A 14,515-nucleotide genomic window follows, 5' to 3' on the forward strand; every position below is an offset into this window, starting at 1 on the left:
GTCTTAATGCTGGGGAGGTAGAGACAGGAAGATCAGGATCCCTGAGAGTCGTAAGCCTGAGAGTCATAGCCTGCCAGTCAAGATAACAATAGCAATCTTCAGGCCAATGAGAACCATTTTTAAAAAAGGGGTGGGGCCTGATAGAGTGACAGAACTCCCTGCCCACCCTGGCTTTATTATTTCATCCTTTAAATTAGCTATACAATATTCCTTCAGGGCCACAGCTCAGGTGCTGAGTGTGCACTGCAGTACTGGTTGAAGAGAACTGGCTTGATTACAATAAAACTTTGTCACCTCCATTGCCCTGGTGTTTGAATTATGTTGGTTTTAAATGGACCCAATAACATTTGGTGCATTGGCAGGGAGCCCTGTCACTCTACCAGGCCCCTGGTTTGTAATCTTCTGAATTTGGAGACTTCGTTTTGAAGTCCAAAAGCTGTAACATATCTTGGGGATCCACACTGGTGAATTTCCTTCATTTAGAAAATGAATCACAAATGCTATCCCTGGCTTGCTTAACTGTTTCCCCCATTTTTTCCCGGCCTCTTTAAAGGTATTATTCGGCTTAAATCAGCATGAAGAGACTTTAATATAACGGTGTCCCATTTCCTTAAGGAGGGGTGGGTAGGATTCTGTTTGCTCTCTTGGCCTACAGATGCTTATTTTCATCGGCAGTTGGTTATAAGTTATTATTGGTTTTATACAGAGAGAAAACTAGGTTGGACTCAGGGACATCTCTCTTTTCCTTTATCTTTCTTATTTAGGTAAGGAGATAGAAGCTGAAAAGAAAGAGGGATATAGAAATACAGAGGGAGGATAAAACAAAAGGTAAATTATTGACTCTACTCCTCAACTCAAGGCCTTAATTGTTACTCACATGTAAGGTTATTTTAAATTCAGTGGTATAAAATTTTGTATATTGATACAAATCATGGTCATGTCAAATACTAGTCTAATTTTGTCACAGAAATACATATCCTAGGTCTAACATGTAGATATGATACTACAAATACACAAGGTAAGATAGTTAAATAAGGTCTTTGAAAACCGCAGAGACCTACAGAATATGGTATTTAAAGATGTTTTTCTTATTCTAAAGATTCTTTGACAGCAAGACAAGTTAAGTCCTGGCAATACCCAGCCTCTTCAAAGAACAAAATGAGCATCAAAGAACCTCCTTATAAAGTTGCCTTCAAATGTGGTAAACAAGCCACAGGGCAAAATGTCCTCATTTCTGCCACAGACAGAATTCGGCCTAAAAAAAGTGGCAAGCTTAGATACAGCCAGAGCTGACAGCTGAACTCTGCCAAGGCAGGGTAAGCAAGTCCTGAATAGTTGCTGACTCACAAATATGGCTTTCAGATATATTGGGCTAAAAGGCCGAATATGATGCTCCAATGTTATATAGAGTGTTGGATGAGCATTCAGGCAGCAAACTGCGTCTCTCATTTTTTTTTTTTTTTTCATTTTGGAAGCTGCTAACCTGCTCTTCCAGTTCACTCAGATATTTAAGTTTTATTCCTTCTCAAGTCTCTGATATGGTTGAAGACCAGATAGTTTATTCTTATAATCAAGTTTAGCTGGTTAGGGGTTAAGATGTTTTTAGATCAAGATAGATGTTTAAGGTTAATAGATATGAGATATGATAGATATTGATTTTCATTCAGAAATTTAGACCCCAAAACATAGGTAAGATGTTTGCTTCAAGTTAGCCAAATACAAATGGCAAATCACTATGAATGTAACATTTATACAATTCCTGATTGTCTCATGGTTCTTCCTGCTTCATGTAGTTTATTTTATTCAGGTGTAATAATATAAGTGTATATGTTTAAAAAGATACATAAAAATATCAAAAAGAGAGCAGTTTGCACAGATCAGGCAGCCCCAGCCTTGCTTCAGCTCAATCCAGGCAGGAGGCAGGGCTTCTGCAGGCTCCTATCAGCACGGGCAGGGCTCCAACTTCGCTAGCACCAGTTTATCAGTTTTTGTACTGATTCAACCACTTTTTTTTTCCAGAAAATCCTTAAAAGGAGTTAAAACTAAGTCAAGGTGTGAATGGCCAGCAGATGAAGTTTGATCCTTCCTTCCAAATATGAAACGCACAGCAACAATCAAGCAATTAAACAAAACTACTGACACAAACTGATAGGCACGGACACACTGAAGTCCCAAGGACAACCAATAGAGTTGAGGAGGAAAGGGAAGAGAACCAAAGGGACTCAGGTGTCCCACCAATTGGATATAGATGTCCCATACAAAGAACTCAGATATCCTCCCAGCAGAACTCAAGACGAACATCAGGTGTTCCCCTTGTAAAATCAGACAGAAAGCAGGATGTCTCTCAACCTCCTCTGACCGTACAATCCAGTTTCTCCTCTTTTGGGTCTCAGATTGGCCACACAGAACAGAACACGGTCAGATAACCTTATTCTTTTGATGTGGCTTTTACATAGTTCCTTCACTATGATTCTTCACTATGGTTCTCCTTGTCTTGTCACTTCCAATCTTTGTACCCTAGCCCCATTTGATCATCTTCTTGTCCAGTGTTTTCTCATTTCCTTTAATATTTTCTATCTTGTACATTCTCCACTTCATTGAGACATCCTTCCCTATTAATTATTTTGTTCTTCCCTGGTTTTTACAGGTGTTCAAAGTTAAATACAGAAAAATAAAGACAGGATCCATATATAGGAGAGAACATGGTACATTCAGTTCTGCACCAGAGTTAACAACTCAATATATATTTTCTAATTCCATCAATTTACTTGAAATTTTTAGAACATTTGTATACATTAATGGATATTATTCATATATATATATATATATATATATATATATATATGACTATATATATTTGACATCAGTAAATACAGTGAATTTCCATCTACCCTTCTTCTGACTAAGTGATTTTAGGACTCTACACATAAACTCACATGTCTTTTTTCTGTCTTATTTTGTGATGCTGATGTTCAAAACCAGGGCCTAGACCATCGCTCTAGACAAATATCCTGCTAGTGAGCCAGAGTTGTATCTTCCTGTACTTTCTTTACAAGGTGATAACAGGGATTGATCTTTGAATACTGAATTAGTTCTACATCTCTAGAATAAGCATTAATGTATGATGGTGTATTAGCATACATTTATTGCTAAATTTTTTTTTGCTAAAAATCTAAGCACTTATTTGTACAATAGTGATATGTTGATTTGTAGTTTTGTTAAGATCAGGATAATGCCATCTTACTACCAAATAGCTGGTCCTTATACTCATTGGCTCTAATCCCTTATGTTTTTCTGAATTCCATATATTGTGTATCATTGATTTTTCTTTATGTTGTTACTGAAATGGCTGTCCAATGGCATTGTGCCTTATATAGAGAATCTTTAGGTTCTTCCATATTAGATTAAATAATTACATGAATCTCTTTCCATATTTATTTACTTTCTTCCTATTGCTGAACATCAGATAGTTTATGCTGTACTTGAATTCATGAAATTTTCAGTGGGAAGGACTCAGAGAAATCCAAGAAAATTGGCCAGGAGGTAAAAAGTTATCATCGTCTTTACAGTAAGTTTGAAGCTAGTGCTGATTATAACACTCTCCGTCACAGAAAAGAAGAGGGAAGAAAGACAAGAAAGAGAAAGAAAAGGAAAAATATATTGACCTTGACTAATCAAAGTCTTGAGTTGTACATTAGGGTTTATTTTCCTTCCTCTCATTGTATTACCTGGAGATGCTGTTAAATTTTTGCAGGGACAATTTTTTTGTCATTAGCATTCACATTGTGCTTGTCATTATTATTATTATTTGTCTTAAAACATGGTGAACTCAAATTGAAAATATTTTAACAACAATTTTTCTTCTTTGCCACTACAGTGTTCTTTTTTTTTCCTTGACTATTTGTTTCATAAACTATATTCTGATCCCTGTGCATGTAACAAAATGTGACTTACTGATTGCCAACCTCAGCGTGCTCTGTCAGTCTTGATTCTGCTCAATTTAACAGTGGCCTTGCACACAGTCAATCACAATGTTCTTGTCACTTGACTTCACGGGGTAGCAGCACTTTCTCATCTTGCATCTTATTGTTCCAATCATCTTCTTTTGCCTATGTAGCAAAGAAACTTCCTAAGACTCCCAATATGCCACTTAGAGAACACAATTAGCGGCCAGGGTTGGTTGAAGCACTGTGGGGTCTCTTTTCTATCTGCTGTGCTTCCTAAATTTACACTCTATGCAGAGCTTTATAGTAGTGGATGCACACAGAGACTTCTATACAGAAAGAATGTATCACTTAATCATTGACGTGCTTCTTCATAAATATCCCATTTTCAGAATTTTGGATACGTGTTCCTGAAGCAGGCAACAGTTTTATTAAAGTACTGAAAATACATCTTATGTTTTTAAATCCAAGATAAAGGACTAAACTTTCCCTCATTTATAAATAATTTTACATTAAAAGTAAGATATTAAATAATATAATATAATTAATCCAAATAGTCTGTATAAGCTAAGGTGATGCATTAGTATTAATTCAGGCAACACATAGAATAAAAGGAATGTATTGACTAGCATTACATAATTAGCATATATAGTCTGCATAAGATAAGTTGAGGCATTAGTTTTGATTCAGGCCATGTTAGAGATGCATTTCAAGTAAAAACAAATGGCAAGTATGAACTAAGATAAAATGAATACATAAGATACATAATCATGAATATGAATAAATGATGAATGAACCTAGACAAAGCCATGAATTCTTATACAGAACAGATATGTCAGAAAACACTGTCAAGCAAAACCCAGGGCACATAAGAACAAAATAGAGGCAGCTACAGCTACAGGATTTTCAAAATGACTTTTTTGGTAGATTATAATAGTCAATATATGATAATAATATATAATCAGAAGTTGTTTATTCATATAGTTGTTTACAATTTGACAGTTCACATAGGTTCCAGTAATCCAAAGGTAACGGTACATATCATTTTGTAACTGATCATTGAAATAACAAAAGGCCCTGCAATATTTGTTATTATTACTTTTTCAACCAAGGTGCAATATTTTAAAGGAGCAAAGGGAACACTCCTTCATTGCCAGTGAGAGTAGAAACTAGTGCAACCACTCTGGAAATCAACCTGTATGTTTCTCAGAAATTTGAGACTCTATCTACCTCAAGACCCAGATATACCACTTCTGAGCATACACCCAAAAGATGTTCCACAATACTACAAGGACAATTGTTCTCCTATGCCCATAACAGCTTAATTGTAATAGCCAGAAACTGGAAACAATGTAGATATCTCTCAACAGAAGAATGGATGAAGAAAATGTGTTACATTTACACAATGGAATAAACTCAGCTATTAAAATCAAAATGGCATAAAAAAATAAATAAATAAAATCAATGGCATCATACAATTTAAAGGCAAGTGGATAGAACTAGAGAAGATCAATCTGGGTGTGGTAACCCAGACTCATAAAGACATATGTGGTATGTACTCACTTATAAGTAGATATGAGCTATAAAGTACAGGATAATCATGCTATAATCCACAGACTCAAAGAAGCCAGGAGGGCTCAAGGGAGAATGCTTGAATCTCAATCAGAAGAGGAAATAAAATAAGCATTTGAAATAGATTAAAGGAGAGAAAAAGGTAGGAGAGGGGATGGAGAGAGTAACTGTGGTGAGGATTAGATATGGGGAGAATGGAAGGGCAGTGACGGCATGACTGAGAGAGAAAGAAGGGAAATTTGTGGTAGTGGGGCATGTCTGGACAGGGGAGGCTCCCCGGAGCATATGGGAGTGACCATAGCTGAGACTCCTAACATCTAGGGTCAAGGAGCCTGAAGTCACCACCTCCTATAACAATCTGGGACTTCTAGTGGAAGGAGGGACAGATCAACACACCCATAAAACAAACGTTCAACCCCAAACTTGTCCTGCCTACAAAATGTGTAGGGATAAAGATGGAACAGCATGTGAGGGAATGGCAAAACAGTTATTATCTGAACTTGAGACTCACCCCATGGCAAAGACCCAACCCCTGTCACTATTAAGGATACTCTGTGAGATGCTTTCAGACAGGAGACTAGCATATCGGTCTCCTGAGAGCTTCATCTAGCAGCTGATGGAAGCAGATGCAGAAAACTCAAAGCCAATAATAATATGAAATCAAGGAGTCTTGTGGAAGTGTGGGAGGAAGGATTGAGAGAGCCTGAAAGGTCAAGGACACTACAAGAAGACTACAGAATAAACTCACCTGGGCCCGTGGAGCTTACAGGGACAAGGATACCAACTAAAGAGCACACATGAGCTGGACCTGGACCCTCCACACAAATGTTGCCGATGTGCAGCTTGGTCAACATCTGATTCCCCTAAGAACAGGAGTAGGGGCTGTCTCTGACTCTATTGCCTGCCTTTGGATCCCTTTCCCTTAGCTGCATGCAGCATTGTCTGTCTTCACTGGGAATGGATGTGTTTAGTCTGGCTATGACTTGAAGTACCTAGTGGGCTGCTACCCATTGCTGGCTTCTTCTTCATTGAGCTGCCCTTTGTCATTAAATGTGTCGACTTACTTAATAAAGGTCATTTTTAAATTATTTTAAAATGAATCATTGTGAGATTCACTTTGAAAATGCAGAATTTAAGCAGAAGAATGAATTATTATACCCATCCAACAATTTAGTTCTGAAAAAAAATAATTCATTTCATTGCCAGTGTGTGAAGTGCTACAAACATTAAGTTATCTGTATGCTTCTGGAAAGTGCATAATGAACATAATAACTGTATACACTGAAATTTTTTTCTCTACATTTCATGTACTGCTGGAGAATTTAATTGAACATAAGTATTAAGAAATGCTGCCACTCCACAGGAAGCGTTGTGTTGTGTACAACACTGAAATCATGAGGAAGTTTGATGGAGGCCAAAGCTTTAGCAGCTGGGAGCAGAGGCAGGAGAGCTGCTGGAGGAAGCTTACATATCTGAGAATCAGGGGCCTGCGAACTTAGAGAAGCTAAGCAGTGTAAGGAATCAGAGAAAAAGCAAGCACACCCGAGATTCAGGAATCCCAAGCAGTTAATCTTCTGTGGGACATGAAACTTTGCTGCATGCTATGTGAAGCACAACTAAACAAGACAAAGATTTCAGAAAAAGTAATAGAGGGTTTGAGCTGGAAACATTTGTCTGAGGCCTGCAGTGATTTCCCTTCAGAGGCACGTTCTGCATATGAGAGGTCTTTAAGTAAAATAATGCTTGTTTTATGAGAAACAGTCACACACAATCCTTTATAGTAAGACAGTGTATAAATATTGAGGAAATGCCTAACTGCTCATAAAAGTAATTATATAACAAGATTGTTTAAAACAAACATTTCTAAAGACTTATATAGCATTGACAACTTCTAAACCCTTACCTACATGAATCAAGTTCGCTAAATTTTATCAAGATAATGAATAATCTAAAGAAATCTCACAGCAAGGACTAACTACATAATTCAGTCCAGCATTCCCAATGAGATGAATGAGAAAAATTTATATATAGTAACTTTAGCCTGTTTGAAAATATTGAAGAGCTGGTTGGGCTACAAAGTTTATAAAGAGAGTGTTCAGAAAAAAAACTAAAATGCATAGAGATAAAGTCATCGTTGACTTTTCACTTTCTATAATATTCAACCTTGAGGAATAGAAGAGAGATTCTAGAGTCAGCCACACACATGGTTTGAGGGAGAAAGAAGGAGAAAGAAAGAAAGAAAGAAAGAAAGAAAGAAAGAAAGAAAGAAAGAAAGAAAGAAGAGTATATATATATATATATATATATATATATATATATATATATATATGAATATTATGAGAACACTGAGCACATTTCCTTAACAAGACCAGTTGCTAACTGTGTTTTAAATATTCTTACATTATACTTACAGGTAAGTTTATTTCTCACATCTCATCAACGAAGCTTCTTTTTACAACAGACTGAGACTTCTTCAGAGATATACAACTGGTCAAAATACAAATAATAAGTGATCAAGAGGTTCCAGTCCCCTCCACAAATAGTGCATCTACAAGACAACCCTAATAATTAAGGTGAGGGTACATTGTGGAAAAGACGGTGGGAAAAATTTTAAGAGACAGAGAACCAATGATTATGCTAATAGAGTATTCTAGACATGACAGAGATGGTGTACCATGAAATCTCACCAATGTGATTGCCTAATCAAGACCTGACCACATGCTAAAATACTTATGGAATTTTCCTAAATCCCTCCACTAGATGAAGAGCTACAGGAAATCAACAATTGCTGAAATTGGAAGTCAGTCTTCTCCAAGGAAGGATGGCCCTTGGGTTACCCAGACCCAACAGTTTTTCAGCCATACACACAGAAGGTGATCGAGGAAGGATAAGGAGGAATAAACATGATGCAAATACAGTACTCATGCGTGAAACCCCTTCAAAAAGCTAAATTGATAAAAAACAGTGAACAAAAACTACATGAATCCTTACAATACATAACGACTTAATAATATGTACATATTTGAAAATAACCTCAAAAAGGCTTAACCTCGACCAACATTCTGAATGTTTTTATGGCACTATGGGAATGCCAACAGATGTAAGCATGAAATCATGAGTAGAAGCTTCCAGGAACACAAACACAATCAAAAGAGGAATCTAAACAACTGTTGATTGTGAGATTAATGAGCATCATGTTTATTTGTGATGTGTATGAAAATACAAACAAAAACATATAAAGTATTTTAGAAGAAAGCAGTTATATCATCATAAGATATTTGTATAGAAAATGAGAGATAACATAGCAAATACAAATTATTATTGTAACTTCACATACTGTGAACCTGTAGAAAAATAAAAAATAAGTAATAGAATGATTAAAATATTATCCTAATCATTTTTTCTCCTTGTAAAAGAGTTACAGTGCCTTTATTGATGAGGTTCTACCACTATCAAACTTTATATATATATATGTGTGTGTGTGTGTGTGTGTGTGTGTGTGTGTGTGTGTGTGTGTGTGTACATATGTACATGAGCATTTAAGATAGAATGAAATAACAATATGAAGTAATACTTTATTTGGGAAAAATCAAGGGGGCAATACTGTTGAGCGAATTGATTATTAGTTGCATTTACTCACCGTATCTCAAAGATAGAACATTCTTATTTTCCTTATATGTTAGCTACTCATGACAACTTATGCTATAGTAGTTACCTTAACAACTTCCTTTGCATTACACTAATGTTTTATTTTATTAAATACATTTATTAATACATTATGTTATGATACAAATATACTTATGGTGATGATTTATGTCATAGACTTTGGCACTTCATCTTCATATAAATTAATATATATTTTAAGCAGATGAAGTAACAATGTCTGCTAAATTATAACTTCTTTTTAATTCACTAATATAATTAATTAATTAACTATGATGGTGCAGGAGATTGGGTGTGGAAACATCTCATGCATGCAGTGGCACTTCACTGGAGTTCAAAGGACAGTCTGGGGTCTTGGGGTCTTTCCTTTCACCCATGTGCAGGTCTGAGGGCAAACACTACTCACGGGGCAGTAAGTAAAGTAGCTTTACTCAGTATCTTTACTTACTGAGCAATCTATTTGGCTCCCCTGACGTTTCTAAAAATTATAATTATTTGATAAAATTACTTATGACACAGTGACTGGAAACTTCATAATCCTGTCATCAGCAGTCTAAATAAAAACAATATCTTTCTCCATAAAAATAACAGAACAACTTTTAAACTTTTAAAATGGGACCAAATGAACCTTTATTTTCTAGAAATAAGTGCTTCAGATAACATATCTATTATTGCAAAGTTAGAAATACTTTAATAAATATCACCTACAAAACTATGATTTAAAAAATCCTTGTCTTGTTCATTAAAATTAAAGAGTGTGTTGAGTATAGAAAACTTGATAAAATTTAAAGATATAATGAAGATGAGGAAAAGAAAAGGAGGAGAGAAGGAGTGTTAAATATGGGAAAATATAAACAACCTATATATTTAAAAAATATTGGTGCTATCAATAATATTCTTATCACTCCTAAGTTTGAAAATTACGCTAAAATAAAGAAGTATGTAAAATAGTACTGATATAAACATTAAGAGCATATGTCAAGGAAATTCAGGTGATATTTAGAATAAATATTTAATTAAATGTGTTTATGATATTCAAATTTTTAATTGTTCACTTATATTGAAAATATCCTAATGTTTCACATAGACTAATTAGTTGATATGAAATGTTATGGTGGTAGGCATGATTTTCTCAATGTAATTTAGGAAAATACTGACATGATAATTCTAAATTAACCTAAGCAATGTGACAGAGACAAGAATTATCAAAATTAATTAAAACAATGACTGTATAACTCTAAATCTAATATATTAATTAGCAATCTGTTTCTGTGAAAAATATTATAGATAAACATTTTTAAAAGGTTAACTTGGGCTCAGAAATTATGTCCATAGGCTTTTGATGTTATTGTGTGGGGCATTGGTAGGTAAGTATTGTACCATGATACAAAATGCATCGTGGAGGATAGGTGTTTGTTCGTTGTTACAAAAAAACAGGAGAAAGAGAATGTGATATAGATAGATAAATAGGTCGGTATGTAGATAGATAAATACATACATACATACATACATACATACATACATACATACACAGACAAACATGTCAGTAGATAGAATAGTCAGGGGGTTTTACTGCTTCACGGACATGCCTGTGGTTACTGAGTTACCTTCCATTAAATCTCACATCCTAATGTTTATGACAACTTCCATAGCATAACAGGGTAGCAGTCCAGTTTTTAACACAAGAAACTTTTGGAGATGCCACGGACCAGCTCAATCGGGATAGGTCCCTGGGAAGGAGGGTTCTCGAAGTGTCAGTGAACACAGATAAGTAATACTTTATTTGGGAAAAATCAAGGGGGCAATACTGTTGAGCGAATTGATTATTAGTTGCATTTACTCTACTCAACAATTGCTGAAATTGGAAGTCAGTCTTCTCCAAGGAAGGATGGCCCTTGGGTTACCCAGACCCAACAGTTTTTCAGCCATACACACAGAAGGTGATCGAGGAAGGATAAGGAGGAATAAACATGATGCAAATACAGTACTCATGCGTGAAACCCCTTCAAAAAGCTAAATTGATAAAAAACAGTGAACAAAAACTACATGACATGTTGACAAACAGAGTGACTCAAGATTGAGTTCTTTTTTTTAATCTGAGTATATTTTACAAAAAATAGGCTAAGCATTCTAAGTATTTAAATATAGATTTTTCAAAGCAGGGGGGCTTGTGGGTTACATTTTTCCACAGAGCAGATTCAAGGAGGCCAGTGAGCACGCAAGCATGCACAGTACAAGTACAGAATGCGAAGTTATTGTGTTGTCATATTTTGAATTACAACTTTGAATGAAACAATACAGCAAAGACATCATCACTTCTAAGTTATTGGCTTGGTATCAATATGTATGTGTTCCCTTTGTCCAGGGTCAATGTTTTCTCCCTAACAAAACTTCTGCCCAGCACTTGTACAGCAAGACTGATATTTCCTTTTTTTTTTTTTTTTTTTTTTTTTTAGTTCCCCTTTCTGATATCTGAGTGCCACTACCTGGAGTCTTTTGAAATACTCCAGTTCTTTGTAGGTCATAGTATAACTTATTAACTAATGATTAAGTTTTAGTCATGATTCTTTTAATAAGTGGAAGAGAAACAGAACTACTCGGGACCTGGACAGTCCCTGGCTGCAGTCCCGGGGCAGGGTCCTTTCCTAGCGACCGTGGTTACACCTGAGAAGTCCTAACTTGGCAGTGAAGAAACAGGATAAAGGCAGAGAATGTCAGTACAGTGAGAGAAAAGAAACCACAGTTTTTCTCCTGGCAGAAGCATCAGCCCTAGTCCAGGAAACTCTCCCGTTTTGGGGAGGTTGTGGCCTCAGATCTGTGTAGTATTTGTCACACAGACTCCACTGGATGGGTCACAGGGAGACCTTCAGGGTACAATATACAACAGACTAACCATTATAAAGGATACTTTCCCTACTGATGTGACGACCCTACAGTATAAGAGAATGTTGAAGTCTCCAAGGAAAGCATCCTACTACAGAAAAGATTGAATTAAGAAGGGTGGACCCAGATAAGATTAATAACTCCTGTGTGAAGTGTGGGATTTCTTGAAGTAATTATATAAGGATTTAAATAATATAATTATTAATACATAAAGTTAATGGATGACATTTTGGTTATACTATAAATCAACAATTTACACTAAGCTGAAATTTCAATATATTCATTGTATTTTGACCAAAATTTCAGATCCTTGCAAAAACAACAGGCTGCTTTTATGTTTATTATATTATTATAATAATTATATACATATATATGCATATATAGCATTTGTGAGATAGGAATAGCTCACAATTGCTAAAGCTTAAAGAAAATATCCAAAATTTTACAATACGTAACACCAATTTCCCTTCTGGCTATTATTAGGACTTGCCATTGACCATTGTGATTCCTTATTTTCTGTTTTTGCATTTTGTTTCTATATTTGTCTCCGGAAAGCACTTGGAATTTCTTTTAAGTCACCATGTGATAACATAATCTTGAAAGATATATCATTGAGTCCTTTTAGAATAATCCTACTTTTCCGTTGGGTTTTATGTGAAGTCATTAAATATCCTTACAATGATGTTTCTCATTTTTACTTTCCTTTGTAGCCAGCAACCTTACGCAGTGAGTGATGATGCTAATTTATTTGGATTTTCTGCACTTTACTATGCTGGTTAGTCTTGTCAACTTGATACAAACTGCAATCACCTCAGAGAATGAAACACCTTCTGGGGTTGTATCCAAGTGATTATTAGCCTGTGGGCATGGCTGTGGGGCAGTATTATGATAGTTAATTGACGTAGGAAGGCCCAGCAATGTGGATGACACCGTCCCTGAGCAAATGAGATGGTCTGCCTAAGAGAAGTAGCTGCAAGCAAGCCAGTAAGTGGCAATCAATCCTCCATGATCTCTGCTTCAAGCTCTTGCTATGAGTTTCTACTTTGGCTTCCCTCCATGACGCACTGTAACCTGTAAGAGAAATAAACACTTTCATAGCCAAGTTGGTTTTAGTCATGGTGTTTTTATCACACGAAACATAAACCATAATATTAACAGGCTATGTATGCATATGTGACATAAAATGTGCTGGCTAATAATGTTTGTAATGTCTAATATGACAGGCCATGAATATTTTCTTCAAAACATGAACTCTAATGTTTCCATGCATGTTTTCTTATAGCAATTTATTAATTCTTTGGAAATTTCATGTCATTTATTTTTAACACATTAAATCTCCCACCATAAATGCCTGAAACGATCAGAATCTTTGCCCTCCCATCCCTACCCTCCCAATATTGAGGGTGATTTTTCCACACAGGAAAATGTATGTGGACTTTGATAACTGAAAGGGAGAAGAATTTGATCCAATGATATAAATGATGTATTTTTAAAATCTAAGTTTAATTACAGTAATGGACACATAGAGTATGCTGAAAAATGATCAGCTAGAGAGAATTTACCTATCTTTATGTCAAACCAAGAATGGAGCCAAGTAAAAAATAGGAGTTTGGTGGAGAGAAAGAAAGAAGTACTATGTTGAGAAGTGCTTCATTTGAAGACTCCATAAAACAGAATTCCATGACAGTGGATGGTTTAAGCTATCTACGTGAGTGTTAGATGAGGAAGTAATGCATACCCAATGAAAAGGTCAGAAAAAAGAAACAGGACATCTCAAGAACAAACTATATGCACAATAAAATAATAGGTAACATCCCTAAGAAACAGAAAATCTCAATCAATCCCATGCCTAAATTAAAAAGCTGCATGCAATTAATAGTTGCAGAGATGAAGGAGAGATAAACCTGTTTTTTAGAATCCCAAGTGTGGGATTGGAAAGGTCTTGAGAGAACAGGTGAGGTTAATCCACTAGAAGACCAATCACCTCATTTGGTAGCTTGATTGTTGCCCCATGTAGAGACTCTGGGAGGAGATATATAAATGAGCCAAAAACTGGAGGCAGGGCTTTTTGGAGACTTAGGATAGTTTCTGGTTGTTCATTGCTCCACTTCGAGATGCTCCTTTAGAGAACTGCTCGAGGGAAGGCTTCAGGGCTCCGGCTACTGCTGAGGTTCCGGGTTCTGGTTACTCCAGGTTCCAGCAGAAGAAAGCCTGCTGATTATGCCCTGAGAATCATTCGTTGGAATTGATATCCTTACATTTTTGTTATTGTGTTCCTTAATCCACTTTTCCTATTTTGGTTAGTCGGGTAATAAGTGGCATATGCTCGGTTAATAAGTAGTAATAAAAATGTTGGTTAAGAAAATTGAGCCAACACTAAGATAAAGAGAAAAAGGGAATTCAATCTCCTATACAGTTTACAGGATAAAGTAATCACCCCTAAACAGAGTTAT

The 14,515-nt window shown here is 35.8% G+C and overlaps 1 long non-coding RNA gene across 1 annotated transcript; it reads right to left on the reverse strand.

Annotated features, from left to right (window-relative positions):
- Window positions 1–12,870: 12,870 nt before the first annotated feature.
- Window positions 12,871–14,173, reverse strand: LOC311607753. The gene is made up of 2 exons (XR_014782723.1): window positions 14,047–14,173; window positions 12,871–13,133 (listed from the first exon to the last, which is right to left on the reverse strand). It is a non-coding gene; the product is annotated as an uncharacterized lncRNA (long non-coding RNA).
- Between the last annotated feature and the right edge of the window lie 342 nt (window positions 14,174–14,515).

This window comes from Acomys minous (genome assembly GCF_964271855.1).
Source record: "Acomys minous genome assembly, chromosome: 1".
Lineage (NCBI taxonomy): Eukaryota > Metazoa > Chordata > Mammalia > Rodentia > Muridae > Acomys > Acomys minous.